We start from the raw sequence: 23105 nt of genomic DNA on the forward strand, positions 1-23105 counted from the left end.
GAATAAGAATTACCAAACATAAACCACGTTAATACTAACTCACTTTTGATTAAAATCAATTCTACAAAATCAATTTTATACAAACCTCAGTTTGCAAACCGTAATCCAAACACACACTAATTCGTTAGTCACTTAGGTCCTTTGCTCCGTCAACTCTAACGGAAGACAAAATAGTCTATGACAACTCTAACAGGGGACAAAATAATTCCTAACCTCCTCTGTTTTAAAATGATGATACTGTTCTCCCCCAATTTCTATATCTCGCATAACACTAACAGTTTAATATTGTAACTTCAAGCTACATAATGCACACTCTCAACTTCAATGTTCACAAGAAGAAAAATCTTCAACTTGTTTTCAACCAATTCATACTCAAAAAACTAATGACTATAGGTGTGTTTGGAATTCACCTTGGGGATTGAGTGTGTTGAATGTCCTATTTTTATGTTTGGCAACTTTGTGAAACTGAACTCAGAATTGCTTTCACTTCTGAATGTACGTTCATGTGAAGCAAAAAATTCTAACTTCTACGTTTATGTTGGGAAAGGTTGATTACAGTTGAAAAATTAGATGAGAAATTCATTCTTTTTTTACCAATTTTACCATTCATTTTCTTCTATAAAAACTTAAAAATAATGCAAGTAACCATATAACTTTCACAGTAATTCTTTGTGTATGTTCTTCCGTTCCAATTTTTTTTTTATCAAAATCTTTTAAATTTGTTTCAATCACTCTAAGATAAATATTTTAATTTTTTATTATTTTTAGTACTCTCTTTCATATTTTTATTTTTATGTTTTTTATTGGATTTTTTTATTTATATGATAAACATTTTTTTAGTGTTTTACTTTTTCATGTATATTATTATTTCTTATTGTTTTTTAGTTCATCTAAATTTTTTTTATTATATGAAATTTTTTTATGATATTTCTTATATATTTTATTAGTGTTTTATCTTTTAATTTGATGTTTATTAGTATTTTTATGTATTATAATATATTTTGTTAATTTTTATATATTATTTTAATTTAGTAAGTAAATATTAATTTTATTATAAAATAATATCTCTTAATAAGATCTATTCAAATATAAAGTAAAATGATAGAATAATATAAAATATTATTTAAATTGATGTCTTTTTTAATAATTTTTCATCTAAAAGTGATTTCGAGTAGTATAATCCAAACAACATTTATTTTATTTTATACTATTTTTATTTAATATCGAGTCTTTGCGAATACAAATCGAAACTTTAATTAAGAAAGCGAGAAATTTACTCTTAATCACTTAATCACAATATATATATAAAACATTATATACATAGACTTATCTCAAGATTCTCAAATACAAGTCATATTCCTCTAAAATCTCTTGAACAATAAATGACGAGGGAAGAAATAAAGATCTAAGATTAAACCAAAATTCAGAAAATACGAAATACATATATAAAACTCTATGGACCGGTCGTGGCTCCTTGTCAAGGGTTTCCTGAACCTGTCGCTAAAACAAAAGATTTGTAGGGGGTGAGAACGTCGTCCTCGCATGTTCTCAGTAGAAAAAATGAATGCCTTAAAAATACAGAATAAAATACAAATAACTAACTCATATCACAAATTCAGTTTTCTTTGTTAAACCCTTATAATCTTTCCGAAGTCTTACCTAAAGCTATTTATAGCTCTTTCTTTAAATCACCTTAAATAAAGTCACAGTCACATTATTGATTCTCATCCTTAAACAACATTTCTTAATTACCGCAATATTCAAGTAAGCCAGTATCGCAAATAATATACTTAACCGAAATCACAAACATTAGTCCCCACAACATTATTAAGTCCACAACACAAGTAAAATGTCCAATCAAGCATACAAGCAAGTCACCAAGACAATACTACAAGCACAAATAAACAAAGTAAACAACCACAATCAATGCGCAAACAATATGATGCATGTCTGTCCCTAGCGCAGGCCATGAATTCATGCGTCGGTTGTCTACCCGCAACCCGACATTACTCGGAATGAACCCCGAATATGGTTCCTTTACTGTGTTAGTTTGATACCTTGGCATCACGGTTACCCGTGTCAGTTAGGCCTCATCATAATAGCGTTTTAATGTGCATCACAATAAGAAACAGTGCTATCAATTAGGCGAACATTCCCGCATTAGCAATCTCATGCTATCAGTTAGGCGGACACTTTCGCATTAACAGTTTGGCGCAAGACCCGTTTAACATATAATTCTCAATAATTTATTTCATTCTTTACTTTCCTTTTCTTTTCCTCTAAGTATCATTTCCATTCTTTAATTCCCACTTTCTTTCTTTTCCATTATACCTCCGCTTCACCTTATAGCTAAGCATACCTCCGCATCACCAAGAAACTTAAAAGTACCTCCCCATCACTGTGAAACTAGGCGTACCTCTGCATCACCGCTTAGCTTTAAACGTGTCCTAGGGATAACCTACACACCTTTGTTTAACTAAGCTCTTATATTTTGTCAAATTTGGACATATTCTTTGGGTATAAATAAAGTTTTACCACGTTTGGATTATAATTGAATCCGATAGCCAACTTAATAAAATCTGCTGCTGCACTAAAGAGAATTCAGAAAAAAATACAACAAGCAACTCTGTTTTTGATAAATCTGTAATAAATTCAATTCTAATCCATTACTTCTAAATTTTGGTGAGGATACACTCAACACCACTAAGTTCTAGAACAAACAAATTTCAGATTCATAGCACCTCGTTTGGTTAATTAAATGTCAATTGGAAGTGCTGTCCTGTTTTTAGTAATTAGTTCTGAATTTTCTGCAAACATCTCCGCTTACAAGAGACATAACTAACTCTACAAAATAGCTATGGATATGAACTTTGTACTCAATTAAAGTAGACTTACAGATCTTCAAAATTCTTTTGAAAGCAACTCAAAATGCCAAATAAGTCAAAAGTTATAGTAGCTGGAATGTGATACTGTAGAACCAGAAAACCAGAAAATTCTGCAGCAACCACCAAATTTCAAAAATTCACATCTTCCAAACCACTTGATCAAATTCCCTGAAATTTTTATAGAAAAATTTTGACTTCTTGAAGTTTGACAGAAAAATAATTTGGATTGAAAATCATGTCTAGATTGCTCCCAGTTTTTATTTTAATTTGCTGCCAATTATGCAGAAAATTCTGCATTGAATGATTTAACAACCCTTCATACCAAATTCTATATTCAAGCCTAAAATTCCTCTAAAACCACAATTCCAACTTTCTTTTGACTAATCAAAGTTGCCAAAGTGCTTAGCACAACCCTAGGAGTTCATACTTATCAATTCACCCTTTTCACAAATGCACATATACTTAGTTGAACATGTACTTTTCTACACTATCATAAACAGAATTTCTTTCCATAGGAGCTCAACATCAATCATACACATAATAAATCATCAATTATCATCATTCAAGCACACAATAATTCACCAATCCATAATGAACCATCATTCATCATAATACAACCAGCAGCAACTATGACTATATCATCATCAATAACAGAATCATAATTTACAAATACACATATAACTCATCTAATCACCCAATTCTTTACAGCACCAACAACCCTACCAAAACTCACTTTCAGCATACTCAAGCATACTCACATTTACTAACAATTTTCAACTTTATCAATTCTCATTAATTGGTCATGCATAGCATTTATAAATCTTTTGTAATTATTCAGTAAGCTTTTTGGCATTCTTAATTTCAAAACTCTTAATTTCAAAACGAACCCCCTACCTCAGTTAGTCGAACTCCGAAATTAAACCCTCTTTTGTTTTGAATTCGCTGCAGCGGCAACACCCAGCGCAATCGGGACAGCGGCAGCAGCATCGATTGGAACAACAGCAACGCTAATCGCCTCCGGCAGTGGCAGTAACAGTAGCTCCGATGCAGAACCGGAGTAGCAACAGTAGCTTGTCTTCTTCAGCAGTGATCCTCATAGCAGCGCCACAAGTTCTGTTGGATTGAGAGAGATACGGTTCAGTCATGGTGGAGTGAAGCAATAATAAAAACCGACGATACCCACAACAGCAGCAGCTCCAGTGGCGTCTCCTTTCACTCTTTGACAACGACGATGATGACAATAGCAGCACGGTCTCTCTCTCCTCTGCAAGTTTCTCCTCCCCCTTTGTTCATGTTTGGACACATTTCTCTCCCCTCTTCGCATTCTATTCGTCCCGTTAATAGCGGCAACTTTCAATCGACGACGACGTGGCGGCAGCGTTCCCAGGCCCCACCGGTGCGCCCTCCCTCTCTTAAGCTCTCCCTCCTCTATTTTCTTTCTCTGTTTTGTGTGTTCTTGATGACCCAGAAGAAGCAAGAAGGAATTATATATGGAAGAATGAGTGAGGGAGTGGCTGAGGGAGTGAGGGATGAGTGTCACTGGGAGTGAGTCATGGTGATGGTGAGGAGAAAAAGAACGCGTGTTCTTACTTCTTAGTGAGACTGAGAGTATAATTAGTGTGTGTTGCTAGTTTTAGGATTAGAAAAAATGCATACTAATAGTATAAAAATTTTACAAAATTTTTATATTTAAAAATAATAATTTAAAATTTAATTATGATACTAGAAATTATTTTGGGGACACATAAAATTTAATTTATTTACATACTAATAAATTAAAACAATTATTTTTAAGAATTATAACAATTAAATTAATTATTTTTTTATAAAATAAAAATTTAAAATTTAAACCATTCCTTACTCAATTTAAATTATATAATTTTTTATTATTTATAAATTACTGAAATTCTAATTTTAATTGTGCAAAATATTTCATTAATACAAAATTATACACAAGAATTCTAATTAAATGAAACTCAAATAATTATAAAATCAATTTAATTATATCTAATTAAAATAATTCCTAAATAACTTAGTCAAACTAATAAAATATGTTATAAATAATTTCAAAAATTCGAGTTGTTATATCTTATCTTGTTTAATTTATGCTCTTACTATTGTTAGTCATTGTTTAAAGTCATTAGATTAATGAGTACATGAGTATTTCATGTAATTTGTATTGTTATTGTCATTGTTACGCCCAATTCTTATCGTGGAGGTCTCTGCTCGGCTTTTCTCTCTTTAAGTTTGTGCTCTCTTTATCTCTAATCTCGCTGTGTCTCACGCGAAATGCAAATGTCGCTGCTCGCTTGTTCTTCTCGCCATCACTTCTGTTGAACTGTTCGGCCGTCACTTCCGTTTAACTGCTCGATATCACTTTCTTGCGAACGTCTCTGTTGTTCGGCCGTCTTTTCTTTTCTAGTAAACACTCCTTCATTGCTTCTTCAGTCCTAATTTTTTTTATGAAATTAATTATGATTAATCTATATTTTTTGAGTTAATTATTCTTGTTAATTTATCTTATTCTTGATAATTCTATTCTTGATAATTCTTTTTCTAAGTTAATTTTTTAAAAATAATTTGTTGATTGTTGATGGTAATTGTTAATTATGACTTTTGAGTTTGTGTTATGTATGTAATTATTAATTGTTTTGTATTTTAAGGCTTTATGTATCGTTGAATTGTTGATGTGAATAGAAATTTTGTGTAAATTTGTATTCAATAATCAATACTTAGTTATTGAGGGTATGTAATTTGTGTAAGTTTGGATTCAATAATTAAAAATTTGTGTAAATAGTGTCTAAAATTTGTTTTTTTTTTAGTGGTGAAACATAATATATTTGTTAATTATATATATTTTAATTTTTTATAGCTGATAAGTAATAGCTCAAATGGCATAGTCTCCCCATACTCAATTAAGAGGTTGCGGGTTCGAATCTCATATCTTTGGTAAAAAAAAAAGAAACATAATATATTTGTTAATTATATATATTTTAATTTTTTATAGTCATAAATTTTAATATTTGAATTTGTAAATTTTCAATGATAACTTATAGACAAATTAATATGTAAAATTTTAAATTTTATTAATTTAAAAATCATTAATTTTAATTATTTAAAATTTTATATTAAATTTTTAATAATTTTATTTTATATTTAATTAAACTGATTTCATTACTATTCAATCTTAGTTAGACCATTCAACTATCGAATTAGTCATTTGATCGATTTAATAATTAGTCCAATTCCACAACTCTAGTCAAAGTTCACCAAAATTCTAATGATGTGAATGAGAATTATGAAGAGGTTGGGAACCGGTACCTCATCATAAACCAAATACATGGATCAAACCAACTGAATGCTCCGATCAAGACAAAAGAAAAAAAAAAACTTTGATATATAGGTCCTAATTAAACAAAATAACAAGGGAGAGGCTTGACCAAATTAAACAAGATCGTCCATGGTGGTGGTTTGTAAACTAGACCAACTAGTTTAAACAACCTCGTTTGTCAATGTGTGCGTGACTGTGTATTGTGTGTATATTTATATTTTATAGTGTAATTGACTTTGAAAAAAAGTCAACATTTCGGGAGACTACTTTCGCAAATAAAACAAATAGTGTAATACGGTGAGTATTAAATTAATATATAAAAGTCAAACATTCTTATTATAATTATTTATCTAATAATAAGCAGGTGAACTTTATTTTATAATACTTTGTCTAAATTCAAACATGATTAAATTGTTGCTCTTTTTGAAAGTTTTGACTTAATGATGACTACTAGTCACCAAAAAAAAATTAAGAGACTTTGACCGAGACTAACTGTATGTGAATTGGGGGAAGGCATGCCGAGTCAGAGGAAACAGCCTGCAAATTTCAACAGAGGACGGCAATACAATAAAATATTATTATTGGTTAATTAATTCATATTAGACAAATTCAGACTAGCATACATATCTACTACTGCTACTAGTATATTATACTCTCCTCATATATAAATACCAATACCAATGTCAATGTCCCTGCCAAGTTTATTTCTTCAAATTCTCAAAGTAGTGGGAATATGATCATGGAGACATCACGTGTAGAAGGAAGAAGAAGGGGAGGTGCAGTTGCAGGGTCCAAAGCCTGCAGGCCTAGTAGTAAACAAGATAGAGAAGATGAAGAAGAAGAAGAAGCAGCCGGTGATAGTGCATTTGAGGTCTCCGAAGGTGATTCACGTGAGGCCTCAAGAGTTTATGGCTCTAGTGCAGCACCTTACTGGCAACTCTACCACTACTGCACCCAAGCAGAGACAGCAACATTTTCTAGATTTTCTATGACCACCACAAAATTATTTCATACTTACCTAATCAAGCATCAGTTCCAAGTATTTTTAAAGGCTGCTTGAAATTGAATTTTATGTTGTATGCTTTGATCCATTTAATTTAATTACATAAAAGAAACCACTATGCATTATTGTAAATGGAACATCTATTACCTTTTTCTAAGGTGTAATATTTACCTACAAAAATGTTTCTCTAGGTCAGTGAAATAATTTTTTTTTTGTCTTTAAATAATTCTTCAATTTAGAACATGAATGATACTGTACATATTTTTCCAATCACACAGGAAGAGCATTCTGAAATCACTGGACCAATGGAGGCCGCCTGGCCCAATTGAAAAATTCGAAACAAAAATGTTATTTATTTTCCTAAAATTAAAATAGGATTATAAGTTAAATTGAGTTAATTTAAATTATATTTTAATAATTTAGAAAAAGAAATTTTGCTAATAATTTGTAAATACTATTGATTAGCTAGAGACAATAATTAAGCCACCAAATAAGATGTGAGTACTATAATGTGAATCTAAAACAATAAAGCATAAATTTGCTATTAATAAAAAAAAATTAAAATGAAGGATTTTTTTTTTCTTTAACTAACAAACAGTATAACTCAATTTAGATTATCCAATGAGTAAATACTATGCACCTCCACATTATCTCCGATGATAATATTCTTCAGTGGGACAAGAGTAGGAACAAGGCGAACCATTTGAAACTTGTCATGAACCTTGAAATCATACCAAGGAGTCGCACAAATCCTAAACTCTTGATTTTCACTATCACAGTAGACAATACAACTAGGTAATTGAGATGTGGTTATAGAAGAATTAGTATTACGGTCAGAACTTACAGAATACTGGTAAACAGGAATCCAAGATTCTCCATCTCCAAATCTTTCCATCATCCACATTGAGATAAGCAGCTCATTAAAATACATGAAGTAAATAGAACCCTTGAATTCTAATATGGAGCCTGTACCTTGACCCTTGGGCGCGTTAGAGAAGAATTGGAACTGCTCCGTGTCAAAATTTCCATCAACATCTATACCAACCCAATGAATTGTCCCGTTAAAATAAGTAGAATAATTTAACACACATGTCAAATTCTTGGGATAATCTACCTCAATGTTTATCCATGTTGATGTTCCAACTGTGTGCATTTTAATAACCATACTGATTATCATGTTTAAAGATATAGATTCTCATTGCCTTGTATTGGTTTGTTTTTGGATGAAAACCAAAACACCGAAATATTTGCTCACAGGGTGTCAAGATTGGAGGTTGTTTTGGAAGTCTTATGAACTCACCTGTTATTGGGTTGCAAACAAGTGAGATGTCTCTATCCATTGAACAACTCAAGTATAAAAGACCATTACAAGAAAGCACATCCACATAAACTCCTGTACCCTGTATTGATTTGGGATCAGGCAAAGGAATCTCAAATTTAGGATCAAGTTTTATGCTGCTACTACTGTTAGGTTCCAAGACCTCAAACAAATTGAGACACAATGGATTGTTTCTCCTTTCATACCATTCAATTCGGTCATATTCAACAACGTGAAAGTTTCTTGAATGCCAACGTCGGATTATGGCAGCAGGAGATGTATAAGTATAGAGTAACTTGGCAAAGTTTGGATCAGAAATCAATGTATTCCAATACTTACAAACACATCTACAAATGAGAACAGATTTTATGGGAAGTCTAACAAAGATGTTGATAATTATATCGACTGAAAGACTATCAAAACAAGACCTTCGTATTTGGTGTTTCCTGACAATTAAATACAAAATAATTCAGAGGAAGAGAAATAAAAAATTCGCGGCGTTGTTTTTGTGTTACTCCATGAAAAAATAAAATATAGCTTACCTCATCCAGCATGCAAAGAAACATTGGAAGAGGGATTTAATCATTTTTTCCATCACTCTTACGTAGCAAGAATTGTTGGAAGAAAGTAGGCACCTAATGATTGAAGCAAGTGAAATTGATGTTTTCAAGAGAAGTATACTAATTTGTAAAGAAACTTCAAAATAAATTTTTTAAAAAACCACAAATAATAGCATTGGCTACATTATTTTCTATTTTTGGACTAACCTTAAATCAAGGATATATACAAATGCAAACGATACAATTAGGTATTTATTATAATTTACTCTTTAATCAGTCATTTTTTATTATAATAATTATTTTTAGACATTATGTCTGAAATATTTTTTTATATATTTAAAATTCAAAATTATATCTCACAATATTTAAATTTAAATTTAAACCAAACAAAACAAAAATAACAAATCAAAATTAAACTCTAACCAAATTAAAATTAAAATAATACTATCAAAATTAATTTTTTCAATTTTAAAACTGGTATAAATTCTTTTTATCCTAATTAACCAGAGTAATAAATACAATTACTTTTAGTCTTTTAGATGAGTTTCGGATATGTTAGGAACTTATTTAGTATATAATTTTATAATTTTAGATGTATTAAGAAAAAGTATACAACAGCAATGTTGAACATTAGCCTAATAATAATGACGATCACGTTTGTTTTATGACAAACAACGTTTTTTTTTTTCCTTTAAGTATACAGAAATTTTTATTTTATTAGTTTTGTATGCGTAGCTCAAAAAATTTGTTTAACAACCTCATTTCTGGATTTTATTATAGCTCAAAATCAAAGAAGCACAGGAAAATCAATTTTTTTTTATTATTTGTGTTAAAAAAATATTTATGTTAAGAAAATATAAAAACAAATTTGATGAATTTTGGACGTGTACTAAGTATTTTATATGTTATCTTATTATTTTTGATGTGTTAAAAGTTATTTATATAAAAAAATATAAACACAGATTTAAACGAATTTTAGAGGTATATTAAAAGTATTTTGTGTATTGTCTTATAATTAATTTAGATTTGTTATGAATATATATAAAATAATAAATAAAATAAACAAAATAATCACGGCAGACATACTATCAACACTTTGAAATGTTAATATAATGTTAAATATCAACTTCTACTAATGCCTATGATGGTACATGTTCTTCATAAAACTAAGGAATAAAAAATTGAAGTTACAGATTTCGTGGAAAAAAAAAAGCCAAACTTCCGTGAATAATAAAAGGTGAATTCTATGGTGCCTATAACTTGGTGCCTAACTTATTTTTTATGGCAACTTTTGAATATTTAATGATTATTTATTTTTATACTTTTAAAATTAAATATTGATTTTTAACCCTTTTTGGTAAGTTAGACAAACACTTTTAGACACCGTAACAATCACCATAATAAAAAGTTAAAAAGAAACTAAAACAATAAGTAAAGAAATAAATTAATTTTTTTTCTAAAAATAGAGAGATTTAAATTTGCGATTTATAAGTAAATATGAAAATACTGGCAACGGATTCCTTGCTCCATATTTTATGAAGGAGTATCATTAACCCACTTAAAAATAATTATAAATTGAACCCCGTTTTTTTTTATGAAAAAACTAAAAATTAGAAATTGACCTCTGTATTTATTAACTTTTACACTTTTTCCTTTTTAATTTTGATCACAGATTCAACGAGTGAAACCCCATAATGGTCCCTCAGATTGAGCCCGTGCACCAATGTTACCCTTGACTTTCGAAATGCTCTAATTGCACCCTTCAGATTGAGCTCCGTGCGAAATCCTGGTCCCTCCACCCAATTCCGGCGTGACTCAGCAGCCGAAGCGCTGAGCTGGCTGCTTATTGTCCACGTAGGCAGCCTTAAACGGCGCCGTTTTGCGTGGATGGCCTTAATGAATCAATACGACGTCGTTTTGCCTTGGAGGGGAATTGAAACGTTGCTTGGGGAGGGGGTTGATCATTCGTTAGGCTTTCTCCTACTTCTCTTCAAACGTTTCCTCTCGCTGTCGTCCAGAGAATGGTGTGACATTAGGGCACTTTCTGGCTATTGCTTGAGTGAGTTCATTGCCAGGAGAAGGAAGTACGCCACAGGTACGAAGTGGTTGAAGCAGAGGCTATCGTCATCGTCAGCTACAACAAGGTTAGTAATACAGAATGTGTAGTTGAATTTTAAATTTTTTTTTTTGGTTTTCACTGATGGATGTTCACGTGGTGTCTTGATTGAAGCAGAGTTGATATTCGTTTGGTGTCTTGTTTAGATTTCTGTGTTGTTAGGTTTTTGTGGTTACGTTGTTAGGCAGGGGTTTGGTTTGCTCTGTTTTTTTTCTTCCTCAAAGAAAGGTTGCATGTGTTTAATTTGTTTGTTAACTTATCTGGTAGATGGATGAAGTACTGGACATTATGTTTCATCATGGAGGAAGTTTTGAGAAGGGCGTGGATGGAAAGATTGGTTACTATCCGGACAACAGAAACTGCCTAGGTGATGTTGAGGTGGATAGCTTGGATGTATTTTACCTGAGAAACTATTATAAGGAGCTAGGTTATGACAGAATGAAGGAAGTCTGGTGGCTTGTACCTGGAAAGAGCATAGGGAAGGGATTGAGGAAGTTAAATAGTGATGCAGACCTAAGAGAGATGTGTGAGATGGGTTCACAGAATGCCGGCCTTGTTGATATCTACATTGAACATCAGGTTTCGTCACCTGAACTGATAGAAGGGGAGGAGGTTATGGTATACATTGATGATCAAGTAAGGGACCTTGGGACTCAAGCTAAGGAAAATGTTGCAGCTGCCCCAGACGATGGTTCTAGGCCAAATCATGGAAAGAATCCTACTGCTAATGTGAGTCGACCTAGAGAGGAAGGGGTAAAAGCATCAGTTAAGGTGCCGTCTGAACAAAAAGTTAAAAAGAAGGCCAATAACACCCCGAAACCAAGTCAAACAAAAGTTCATAGGAGGTATTGCCTCAGGTCTGCCACTGGGATAGGAGGCACAAAGGCTCAGAAAAGAGGGCAGGGTAGCAAGATCCCAGTGATGTTGATGTCATCTGATGAGGAGTCCTCTAAAACTGATGATAGTTCAGAAGATGAGCCCTATAAACCAGTAAGGGAAGACAGCTCATCTGATTCATGTGCTGCGGACCCTGTTCCTTCACCTAAGGTAAAGGGTAAGAAGAAAACAAGTAAGGGGAGTGCTTCACAGGATAAAGGTAAGGGAAAGAATAAGATGAAGGAGAAGATTTGTGTTGATGAAGATGCTTATGTGGAGGGTAATTCTGATATTGAAGTGGATTTTGGAAAAGTTGGAACTGATAAGAATGATGATTATGATGCATACGATCCTGGGACTGATTCTGATGGTGCCAACTCTTGGCATTCATTGGAGATGAAAACCCCACCCAATTCTGAAGATGAACTAGAAGAGGAGACCGAGTCTGATGAGGTGTTTCCTGTTTTTAGAGAGGGGACTAGGTTCGGGGAGCTTCACTTGGAGGTTGGAATGAAGTTTAATACAAAGTGGGATTTCAAAGAGGCTGTTAGGGAGTACACCATCCAGGAGGGAAGGCGTATTCGGTTCAATAAAAATGATAGGAATAGGCTTAGGGCAGTTTGCAAGGTGAAGGAATGTGGTTGGGTCATCTTTGCTTCCAAGGACCGAGACGATACTTGCTGGCAAGTGAAGACTTTCAGAGATGATCATAGTTGTGCAAGGGAGGATAAGAACAGAGCAGCCAATCGTAACTGGGTTGCTAGTAAGCTGGTGAAGAAAGTCAAAAAGTATCCCAACTTCAGGCATTGTGATGCAAACACCTTCTTCAAGACCAAGTATGATCTGTCATTGAATAGGAACTCGATCTCTAGGGCACTGTCTGATGCTAGAAACCTTGTATATGGTGATGAAAAGGCTCAGTATGCAATGGTGAGGGACTATGGGGAGACACTACTGAAGACAAACCCGGGTTCAACTGTCGAAATTTGCACCATCCCACAGCCAAACGGTGATGTGATATTTGAGAAAATGTATGTGTGTTTAAGTGGCTGCAAGAATGGATTTAAGGCAGGATGTCGTCCACTCATTGGACTTGATGGTGCTTTCCTAAAAACTGTCTTTGGAGGGCAGATTCTCTCAGCTATTGGGCAGGATGCAAACCACCACATATATGTCATTGCTTGGGCAGTTGTAGAAGTTGAAAACACTGCCAACTGGAAATGGTTCCTGGAACTACTGCACGCAGATTTGGGAGATTACAAGACACATGGTTGGTGTTTCATATCCGACATGCAAAAGGTACACTACTGCTAATCCCTTCTAATTTAGTTTCCAGTTTATTTGCATCACTGTGTTACAATATCCTTGATCTGTAAGAGGCTTGCTGATATCTGAGTAGGACTACTGTAGATGCACGATAGTAAAAGTTAGGGACAATTATGGTGCCTTTGTTAGAAACTCAGGGACTATTATGGTGAAAATTAACAAAGTGAGGGTCTAGTATGGTGAAAATAAAAAAATTAAGGGTCTAAATGGATGAGCATATAACTATGTATTCAACATACTTCTCTCTGCTGTATCTGTGTTAATTATTATTGGCATCCACTCTGTGTTGTAGGGACTCATAAATGCTGTACAGGAGGTGATGCCCAATGTGCATCACCGTTTCTGTGTGTGGCATTTGTGGAAGAATTTCAACAAGCAATGGAAAGATCTGGAGCTAAGAGGGTTGCTATGGGATTGTGCACGAGCCACAACATTTGAGGAATTCAGGGAACATAGGAAAAAGTTAAAGAGGCTTAATCCGGAGGCATGGGCATACCTAGAAAAGTGGCCAACACATTCTTGGACAAGATCTCAGTTTAGTCACAAGCCAAAGTTAGACTCAATTTGTAACAATACGTGCGAAGTATTCAACGCAAAGATTAAGGAAGCTAGGAGGAAGCCTATAATCACACTGCTGGAAGAGGTTAGGATGTTCGTAATGAGGACGATGGCCAAAAATAAAGTGAAGTTGGATAATCATGTGGGGATACTTCCCCCAGTGATCAAGAGCAGACTGGAGAAGCTGAGGAAGGAATCTAGGCAATGGCAACCAATCTGGGCTGGAGACACCGGATACGAGAAGTTCGAGGTACATGGACACCCTACACACCATGTAGTGGATCTGGGGAAAAGGCTATGTACTTGTCAGTTTTGGATGCTAACAGGTAATGTCTTTAACTGTTACTTAATTATTAAACTACTCTGCCTAGTGAGTCTAATTAACTATGCACCTACTTGTTATTGCTGATGATGGTGTTGCAGGAATCCCATGTGTGCACGCATGTGCTGCTATTGCAAGGGTCAACAAGTGGCCTGAGGATTTCTGCCACAAGCTCCTCACAATGGAGTCCTACAAAGCCACTTACTCCCACCACATAAATCCTATATCTGGCCAACAATTATGGGAAAGATCTGAGGCCAACAGACCATTGGCACCTTTGGTTAAGAGGAAACCTGGACAGCTCCAAACCAAGAGAAGGAAGGATGCGGATGAGGGGGGTCACTCTAGCAAGAAATCCAAGTCAACCACCACTCTGAAGAGACAGCTACGACCATTCACTTGCAAGTATTGCTTGCAGAAAGGTCATACAAAAAGAGGGTGTCAGAAGAAGAAGGCGGCTGAAGCTGCAGAGGCTGAGAAGAAGAAAGCTGCGGAGGCTGCTGCTAAAGACCCTAAGGCTGCTGCTCAGAATGTCACTGCAACTGCCACTGCTTCAGCTACAACAACTACTTCCAATGCACCTCAAGCTGCAACTGCCTATGCTACTGCTACAAGCTCTGGAATTGCAACAGCGTCCGCTACTGCAACTGCTACTGCATCTGCCCCTTCTCCTGCCACTCTTGTGGATGTGGATGTCCAGCAGGCTGAAATTGATTTGTCTCAGCCCTCATACTCTGAAGCTGAAAACTCCCAAAAGGTATTTGTTTAATAATGTTTCATGTAATGTGTTTTTATTACTTGTCTTATTTTATAGGCTTTATGTCAAATATTGTCTATATTGCAGCAGCATGAACAAACCAGGAACACACCTACAAGACCTGGGAAACTGCCACTTAGAAGAAGGTCACTTCCTCCAACTGGCTCTGCATCATTCAATCCAATGGAGGGAGCTAGTGAGGCAACTGCAGCAAGGCTTGCCAACTTCCTGAAGTTTGTACCCATCCCAGGATTCAAACCGCCAAGAAAGAAGTGATGCAGATCCTAGCTTTAGGTTGAGATTATGAAAGATTGTAATATTTTGTGAAACAATTATCTTAGTCTCTTTTGTTTGGTCATGGTGATTTATAGACACCTCTGCAACTTTTAAATACTAATTAAGTTGCTGGAATCTAGCTGAAACAATGCTCAAAATTTTTTGGCTTGTTATTGTCATCAATGCATTATTGCAGAATTTTATATGAACTATTTTTATTGTGATTCAGTTATGAATTGTGCCTTATGTAAGCTCATCCTACTGTTGCTTATCCATATCAATTATGTTTACAAGAACAAAACCAAATAGTCATTCAGTATATCAAAAACAATCTAATGTCAATTACATTATTCATAAACTGGATTACACTGGTTGTGTGTTTCAGCTCTCACCCTAATCAAACCTTCAACAGTAACATCAACACAAACACAACTAACATAAATACCCCTAAACCAAGCACTTGGACCATCAGCTTTACATTTCTCACATCTGCTTCCAGTTTGCCCACCTTCCATGCAATGTTCATCTTCATCCCACCTTGCTCATCTTCTTCATCAGATTTCAGCGGCACCTCATCCTTTGCCGAATCTGCCCAGACAAATAACCCACACCAATTCTTTCCACTAGTCTGCAAACAAGCATCAACCTTATCAAACAACTACCTCAAGTAACCAACACTATAAATTTCAGCCAAATTTCAGCCAGTAATTGCACTCACGTTATAATTCGGACACCCGAAGAATGGCTTATTAGGATGACTCTCCGTCCCTGACCACCGAAGGACAGGCCTACACCCACAACCACACCACTCTGGAACTGCTGAACGCCGGGCACGCACATTGTTTCCTCTCCAGATTCCAGTCGCAGATGAGCGATTCGACCTACGAGAAGCTTGACTGTCACTCATGGCGGGAGAGGACGAAGAAGAATAACAGGGAAGAAGAGGGAGAGTTGGACGACGAACCAATACACATAGAAAGAGGGAAGAACAACTTAGGGTTTATAATTTGTACCAGGGACTACTTTAGGGAATTTTGACATTCTTTGAAGATCCTCCACATCAGCTAGCCGTTTAAGGCTGCCTACGTGGACAATAAGCAGCCAGCTCAGCACTCCGGCTGCTGAGTCACGCCGGAATTGGGTGGAGGGACCAGGATTTCGCACGGAGCTCAATCTGGAGGGTGCAATTAGAGCATTTCGAAAGTCAGGGGTAACATTGGTGCACGGGCTCAATCTGAGGGGCCATTATGGGGTTTTACTCCAGATTCAACGTTGTAAACTATTTGCTCTGATAGGGTTTTGTCCTCTTTCAATAGTAATTGACATGGTTTCTTCCTCTTCCTCTTCCTCTGCCGTCTCTCTCATCCGCGCAACCCGCTTCTGCAGCCGCCTCGCAACCAGCTTCCGCTTCCACTGCCCGCGCCACCCGCTTCTCCGCGCCGCGCAATCCACTTCCCCGCCGCCGCACAATCCGCTTCCCCCGCTTTCTTTCAGGTAACATTTTCACCCTATCTCTTGTATATATATATATATTTTCTTGCTTCTTTCCAAACTCATATTCTATTTAGTTTATTTTGTTTTATTGCTTTTTCTATGGTAAGGTTTGTGTGAATTTGAATGAAGTTTAATTTCAATTTGTGTTTGATATATGTTAAAGAAACTTTGTTTCAGTTGTTTATCAGTGATTCTATTTTTCTGGTTCATATGTGTTGTTTCTTCTTATTTATTGGTAACAACCTTAATTTGATTGATTCTGTATGTGCATATTAAATTTGATTTCTTACTAGCTAGCTAGCTTGCTATAGTGATATGACATTATTATTATGCACAGCTTCGTATTTAGGGCTTAAAGAGTTTTTGCCACCATATTTGGATCCAAATCTCACAAATCAAGAACTCATCTCAGGAGTCAGCTTTGCCTCTGATGGTTCTGGTTATGACACACTTACACCAACTCTCAGTGTATCTATAACACTACTCTTTTTCTTTATCTACATCTTATTTATCACATGCCTGAAATGGTTATAATTTCTTTTTTTTTCCCCTCAAATATATGTTTCATGCCTAGCTTTAATTTGTCAATTTGGTTAAAAATATTTTTGTACAAAATTACTTACCCAAATCATCTTTATGTATAGATATAGTTGGATAGAAGTATTAAGTATACATAGATTGGTTAATTTTTCTGAATTTGCATTGGTCTCTCTATTAATTGCAGAATGTAATTTCAATTCGAAAACAGTTGGAACATTTCAAAGAATACAAAAATAGGTTGGAGAGGATTCTTGGTAAACAGAAAACAGAAGATCATATGAAGAACGCTATATTTTTCAGAAGTGCAGGGACAAATGACTTTGTTATTAATTATTTTACATTGCCAATACGAAGAAGAAAGACAGAGGATAAGTTATTGTTTGGAACGGTGTAGAATTGAAGGAAGTAATTGGTATCCAGAGGAAGAGAAAGAAGAGGACAGAGGATAAGTTATTGTTTTGCAGCATGAAGCAGCAGCTACCTGGCGTTGATGCTAAATTGTAGAAGATTACAGAGAAGAGAAGAGTAGCATTTCTGCTAGGGTTTTTCATTCAATTTCATTCACCACCATTCTCTCATCCTCTTCCTCTGCTGTATCTCTTGTTCGCCAATCCTCGCCGCCACAACACGCCTCAGACGACGGCGCAACCTGCTTCCGCCGCCGCCGCGCAAGACGCTGCCTCAACGCTTGGAGGTTAGTTAATCATTATGCCTTTTCAATTCATCATTTCGTATGTTTTTTTCTTTTTTGGGTGATAATAGTGATGATATTGCTGTGCTAGTAGTTAGGAGGAATGTTATTGCCATGAAAACGAAACAAAATTGAGTGTAAAGGCCAATCAAATCTGAACTTTGAGCATAAGGGGATCAAATCCTTGTTGAACCATTCCCTTTTCAACGTCAAAACCTCAACTAGCAAAGTAGATGAATGAATCAAAGAATTTTACCTTTATAACAATAATGATTGCATGTCTATATAAATTTGTTTCCAGTAAAGTTATAATTAAATTCTTGTGCAGATGTGTGAATGTGATTCCATACAAAATAATATTTTTCCTTTGTATAATTATGGCCTCATGTCCATTTTAACCCCCTTCTTGGCTTTTTGCACTTTGCTATTCTTTTTTTGTTGCCTTTACTGCAAGTTCATAACCATATGATATGATATGAATGTCATTTGATAATGACTTGGATGATCACATGAACATTGAAGATGACTCACTAGTACTTTTACCAATGAGTTATGACAAAGTTTTAATTGCTGCCTATTAGCTAGTACTAATGATATTATATTGCTTATATTGTAGGTATATGATGAGAATGCTTCATACAGTAGCAATGAAGTGCTGTAATATGGTATAGTATTTTGGTTTAAGGTTGTGGAATCCTTTATTTCTGGTTTAAGATGCTAGTTAGGAATATTTCATGTAGATCTATTTACAAAGGCCATGTGAAATGCGAGATTTAACTTGAGCATTAGACCATACATTAGGTTCCAAAAATTGACTCCCATAGAATTCATTGTAAACATTTTCTCCCTTCCCCCTTTCCTTTTTAAATCCTGTTGTAATTTCAATTAAAATTATTCAATATGATATGGTTAATTTTGATCTTACCTGTAATTGTGGGACAGTTCTGATCTGCAATTAGCAATAGCCTTGCAACAACAGGATATCACTACATTCCAAATATGTATAAGCCACTGCCTTTTCACTTTCATCTTTCTTTCTGGTTAATTTTTTTGAATCTAAGATGAGTTTGTGTTGTGAAATTGGATTATGAGTTTTCAGATTCTAAGTTTTCAGATGGCTTTAAGATCAAGAAATGCAGGACTGTCTACTAATAGGAATAACGCAGAATGGATTGAACCATGATCTTTAGGGCAATTGCTTTTAATGCTATATCCTTTGGTGTGTCTTGTTGGATTTATCTTAAACTAGGCTAATATCTTTGGTCCTATATGAAGTATTTGGTCAAAGAAAACTACTCTTACCAACATTTTTAATTCTCCCAGTTGCCCTTACCAACATTCATCTTTCATGTTCATGTCATTTGGAGTTGGTTTTTACTTTTTACCATTAAAAAAGAAAACCGGCATTTCTTCTGAAACCATCTACACTCACATTTTCAACGTCTCTTTCCTAACTTTCTTTTTGTATGAAATTTCTAAAAAATATTTTTTAGGTGAGTACTATTGTTACTTTTAGAACACTAAAATAAATATAATACAGATCCTAGACATGGAGTGCTTATCAGTTTCTAGTATTGACTGGTGTTTACATCTCCCTGATTATTATCAGTGTTGTTTTAATTCATCATATTCTATATGTAATCGATGTGGTGGTGAATTAAATTGACTTTCAGCAAGGGAAGATTCGGATTGCGTCAAGCAGAGACTTGGTGGTCAGAGAACCGGGACAAGGTATACAAAAGGTACAATGTTCATAGTAGTGCAGTCAAGTCTTCCAACCAAGCAGGGGCACCGCATAGGACAGAAGGTGCTGGTTCTATTGAGGGACACTGCACAAGGGTCCTATTTAAGAGCAAACTATAAAAAATATTGGTTTTATTTTATATTGTGTTAGTTTGAATCACACTTTTGTTTCTTATAAAGGTTGATCAATGCTCCTGTGAATCGCTCTTCTGTCTATTATTTAATTATTTTTCCTTTATAATATTCCATTTTTGTATGGAGGGAGGAAGATCCGACCTTGAAGTGACATGGGAGCATTTTTTATATTCTTTCTTTTGCTTCTTTTCTTTTAACTTTTTCTAATCCAAATATGTATAGCAAGAGCCATTTTACTGCGTGATAAGAGCTAAACACGAGCTCATCTCTCTTTCTTTTTTGGTTTTCAATAATTTTTGCTTCTCTCTTTGATTCGGTGCCCATCAAGAAAGATTGTTTCTCGATTGCAAAAATGTAAATATATTATTTTTAAAAATATTAAAATTTAAAATTTTATTTAAAATTTTAAAAGATAAATTTAAAATTTGAAGAGTAAAATTCTACTTCGATCTTTAACCATTTACGAAAAGAACATAGCGTAATTAGTAAATAGATCATTATTATCTAAATTTCAAGTAATTTTGTACTTATAGTTGTAAAATATACATTATACAATTTATTTTTTTACTTTAATAAAGATGAGTTTATCATAAAAAAAAAATAAAAAAAAATAAGGTAAATAACACTGATGATTTTTAGTTTTATCCAGAATTATAAATAAGTTTTTAATAGGATAATGTAAAAGTGATACACAATGAAAGAGATAAAAAATAATCATACAAATAATCATATAAAGCTACAAAGTACAACATCAATCATAAAATAAAGTAACACAATTATTATTCACTTGAGGGAGGAGGAAGAGGCAAGACTTTTTTAGAAATATTCCAATATTGCATCACTGCCATGCAAATATCATAGTATATTGGTCTATGCTGCAAGGATTCGCAAAGCACTTGGATAACAGCTTATATGCACTCTGGTTGTAATATTTAAGACAGAATTCATCATTGTTGACATTGAGCCTGCAATCATCCATTTTCCTTTAAAAGAAAATAGAACTGAAGTATAATATAGCCCGTAGGTACATTCATAGAACTGAAGTATATCTCATGAAAAGTAAGAAAAGTAGAAATAATAGAAAAGACTCAAAGAAAAGTATATCTCATGAAAAGTAAGAAAAGGCTCAAAGTGGTCACAGCCTCGCAGGAATAATCTAAGCCCGTAGGTACATTCATAGGTTGAGGGATATGTTACCTACAATCAAATCATAACCAAACTTAGTATAAAAAAAGGCTCAAAGTTTGACAATAATGTCAATTTGCTTATATAACTAGAATATACAAGTATCAATATATAGGAAGCAAATTTTACCATAAGTGCTGATAAGTTGTCCTTGTGAGTTTCTGCGACCTTTCTCAACTATGCAATGTTAATGTTACCCTTGGGGTTTCTGCACATCATAGTTTCCTAATGCACATCATACGTTTGATGCTTTAATTCTAGTTATGCTATTGCCTAAGACAGTTGCATGAAATGAACCATTAGTTGACACTCATTCCTTCTGATATCCTCTTTGAACTTTCTACTATTAAGCATTACTTCATACAGACTAATTTATAATGATAGAACAGAAGTAAACATTATGCCATTCTAATCACTTTACTCTATCTAAAGTACAAAAACCACCAACTAGGAGACAATGATATCATATTTGATCTACTTTCTGAGGAGAAACTAATGGCATCTCAACAGATTTATTATGACAGCAAAATTAACACCGACTGAAATTCGAGACAGCAGATGGTGAGAATTTAATTACCTTTGATTTTGGACTAATGTTCAATGACATCATCAACAAGACCATCAAAACTAGGGATATAGCCATGTTATTAATACCAGGAACATGCCTTCAAAGAAAAAAGTGCAGATGTCTCCATATCCATCACAGAAAAACACTGTTGCTTTTGGCTTGGATTCTCAGGAAGCCAACTCTTACAAAATATTTCAATACCCCTTGAATTCACCCCGTATGACTGTTACATTGCATATCAGATAACCATCAATCATCTCATGACAACAACTAACCTTGTAGAATCTGCAATTTAGCATCAACGCCAGGTAGCTACTGCTTCATGCTGCAAAACAATAACTTATCCTCTGTCCTCTTCTTTCTCTTCCTCTGGATACCAATTACTTCCTTCAATTCTACACCGTTCCAAACAATAACTTATCCTCTGTCTTTCTTCGTATTGGCAATGTAAAATAATTAATAACAAAGTCATTTGTCCCTGCACTTCTGAAAAATATAGCGTTCTTTATATGATCTTCTGTTTTCTGTTTACCAAGAATCCTCTCCAACCTATTTTTGTATTATTTGAAATGTTCCAACTGTTTTCGAATTGAAATTACATTCTGCAATTAATAGAGAGACCAATGCAAATTCAGAAAAATTAACCAATCTATGTATACTTAATACTTCTATCCAACTATATCTATACATAAAGAGGATTTAGGTAAGTAATTTTGTACAAAAATATTTTTAACCAAATTGACAAATTAAAGCTAGGCATGAAACATATATTTGAGGGGAAAAAAAAAAGAAATTATAACCATTTCAGGCATGTGATAAATAAGATGTAGATAAAGAAAAAGAGTAGTGTTATAGATACACTGAGAGTTGGTGTAAGTGTGTCATAACCAGAACCATCAGAGGCAAAGCTGACTCCTGAGATGAGTTCTTGATTTGTGAGATTTGGATCCAAATATGGTGGCAAAAACTCTTTAAGCCCTAAATACGAAGCTGTGCATAATAATAATGTCATATCACTATAGCAAGCTAGCTAGCTAGTAAGAAATCAAATTTAATATGCACATACAGAATCAATCAAATTAAGGTTGTTACCAATAAATAAGAAGAAACAACACATATGAACCAGAAAAATAGAATCACTGATAAACAACTGAAACAAAGTTTCTTTAACATATATCAAACACAAATTGAAATTAAACTTCATTCAAATTCACACAAACCTTACCATAGAAAAAGCAATAAAACAAAATAAACTAAATAGAATATGAGTTTGGAAAGAAGCAAGAAAATATATATATATACAAGAGATAGGGTGAAAATGTTACCTGAAAGAAAGCGGGGGAAGCGGATTGTGCGGCGGCGGGGAAGTGGATTGCGTGGCGCGGAGAAGCGGGTGGCGCGGGCAGTGGAAACGGAAGCGG

At 34.3% G+C, this 23105-nt stretch overlaps 1 long non-coding RNA gene across 1 annotated transcript; it reads right to left on the reverse strand.

Moving 5' to 3' along the window:
• Window positions 1-1272: 1272 nt before the first annotated feature.
• LOC112758486 (uncharacterized) lies at window positions 1273-4513 on the reverse strand. Its single transcript, XR_003179650.2, has 2 exons — window positions 3780-4513; window positions 1273-1500 (listed from the first exon to the last, which is right to left on the reverse strand). It is a non-coding gene; the product is annotated as an uncharacterized lncRNA (long non-coding RNA).
• Window positions 4514-23105: the final 18592 nt, after the last annotated feature.

This window comes from Arachis hypogaea, chromosome 16, assembly GCF_003086295.3.
Source record: "Arachis hypogaea cultivar Tifrunner chromosome 16, arahy.Tifrunner.gnm2.J5K5, whole genome shotgun sequence".
NCBI lineage: Eukaryota > Viridiplantae > Streptophyta > Magnoliopsida > Fabales > Fabaceae > Arachis > Arachis hypogaea.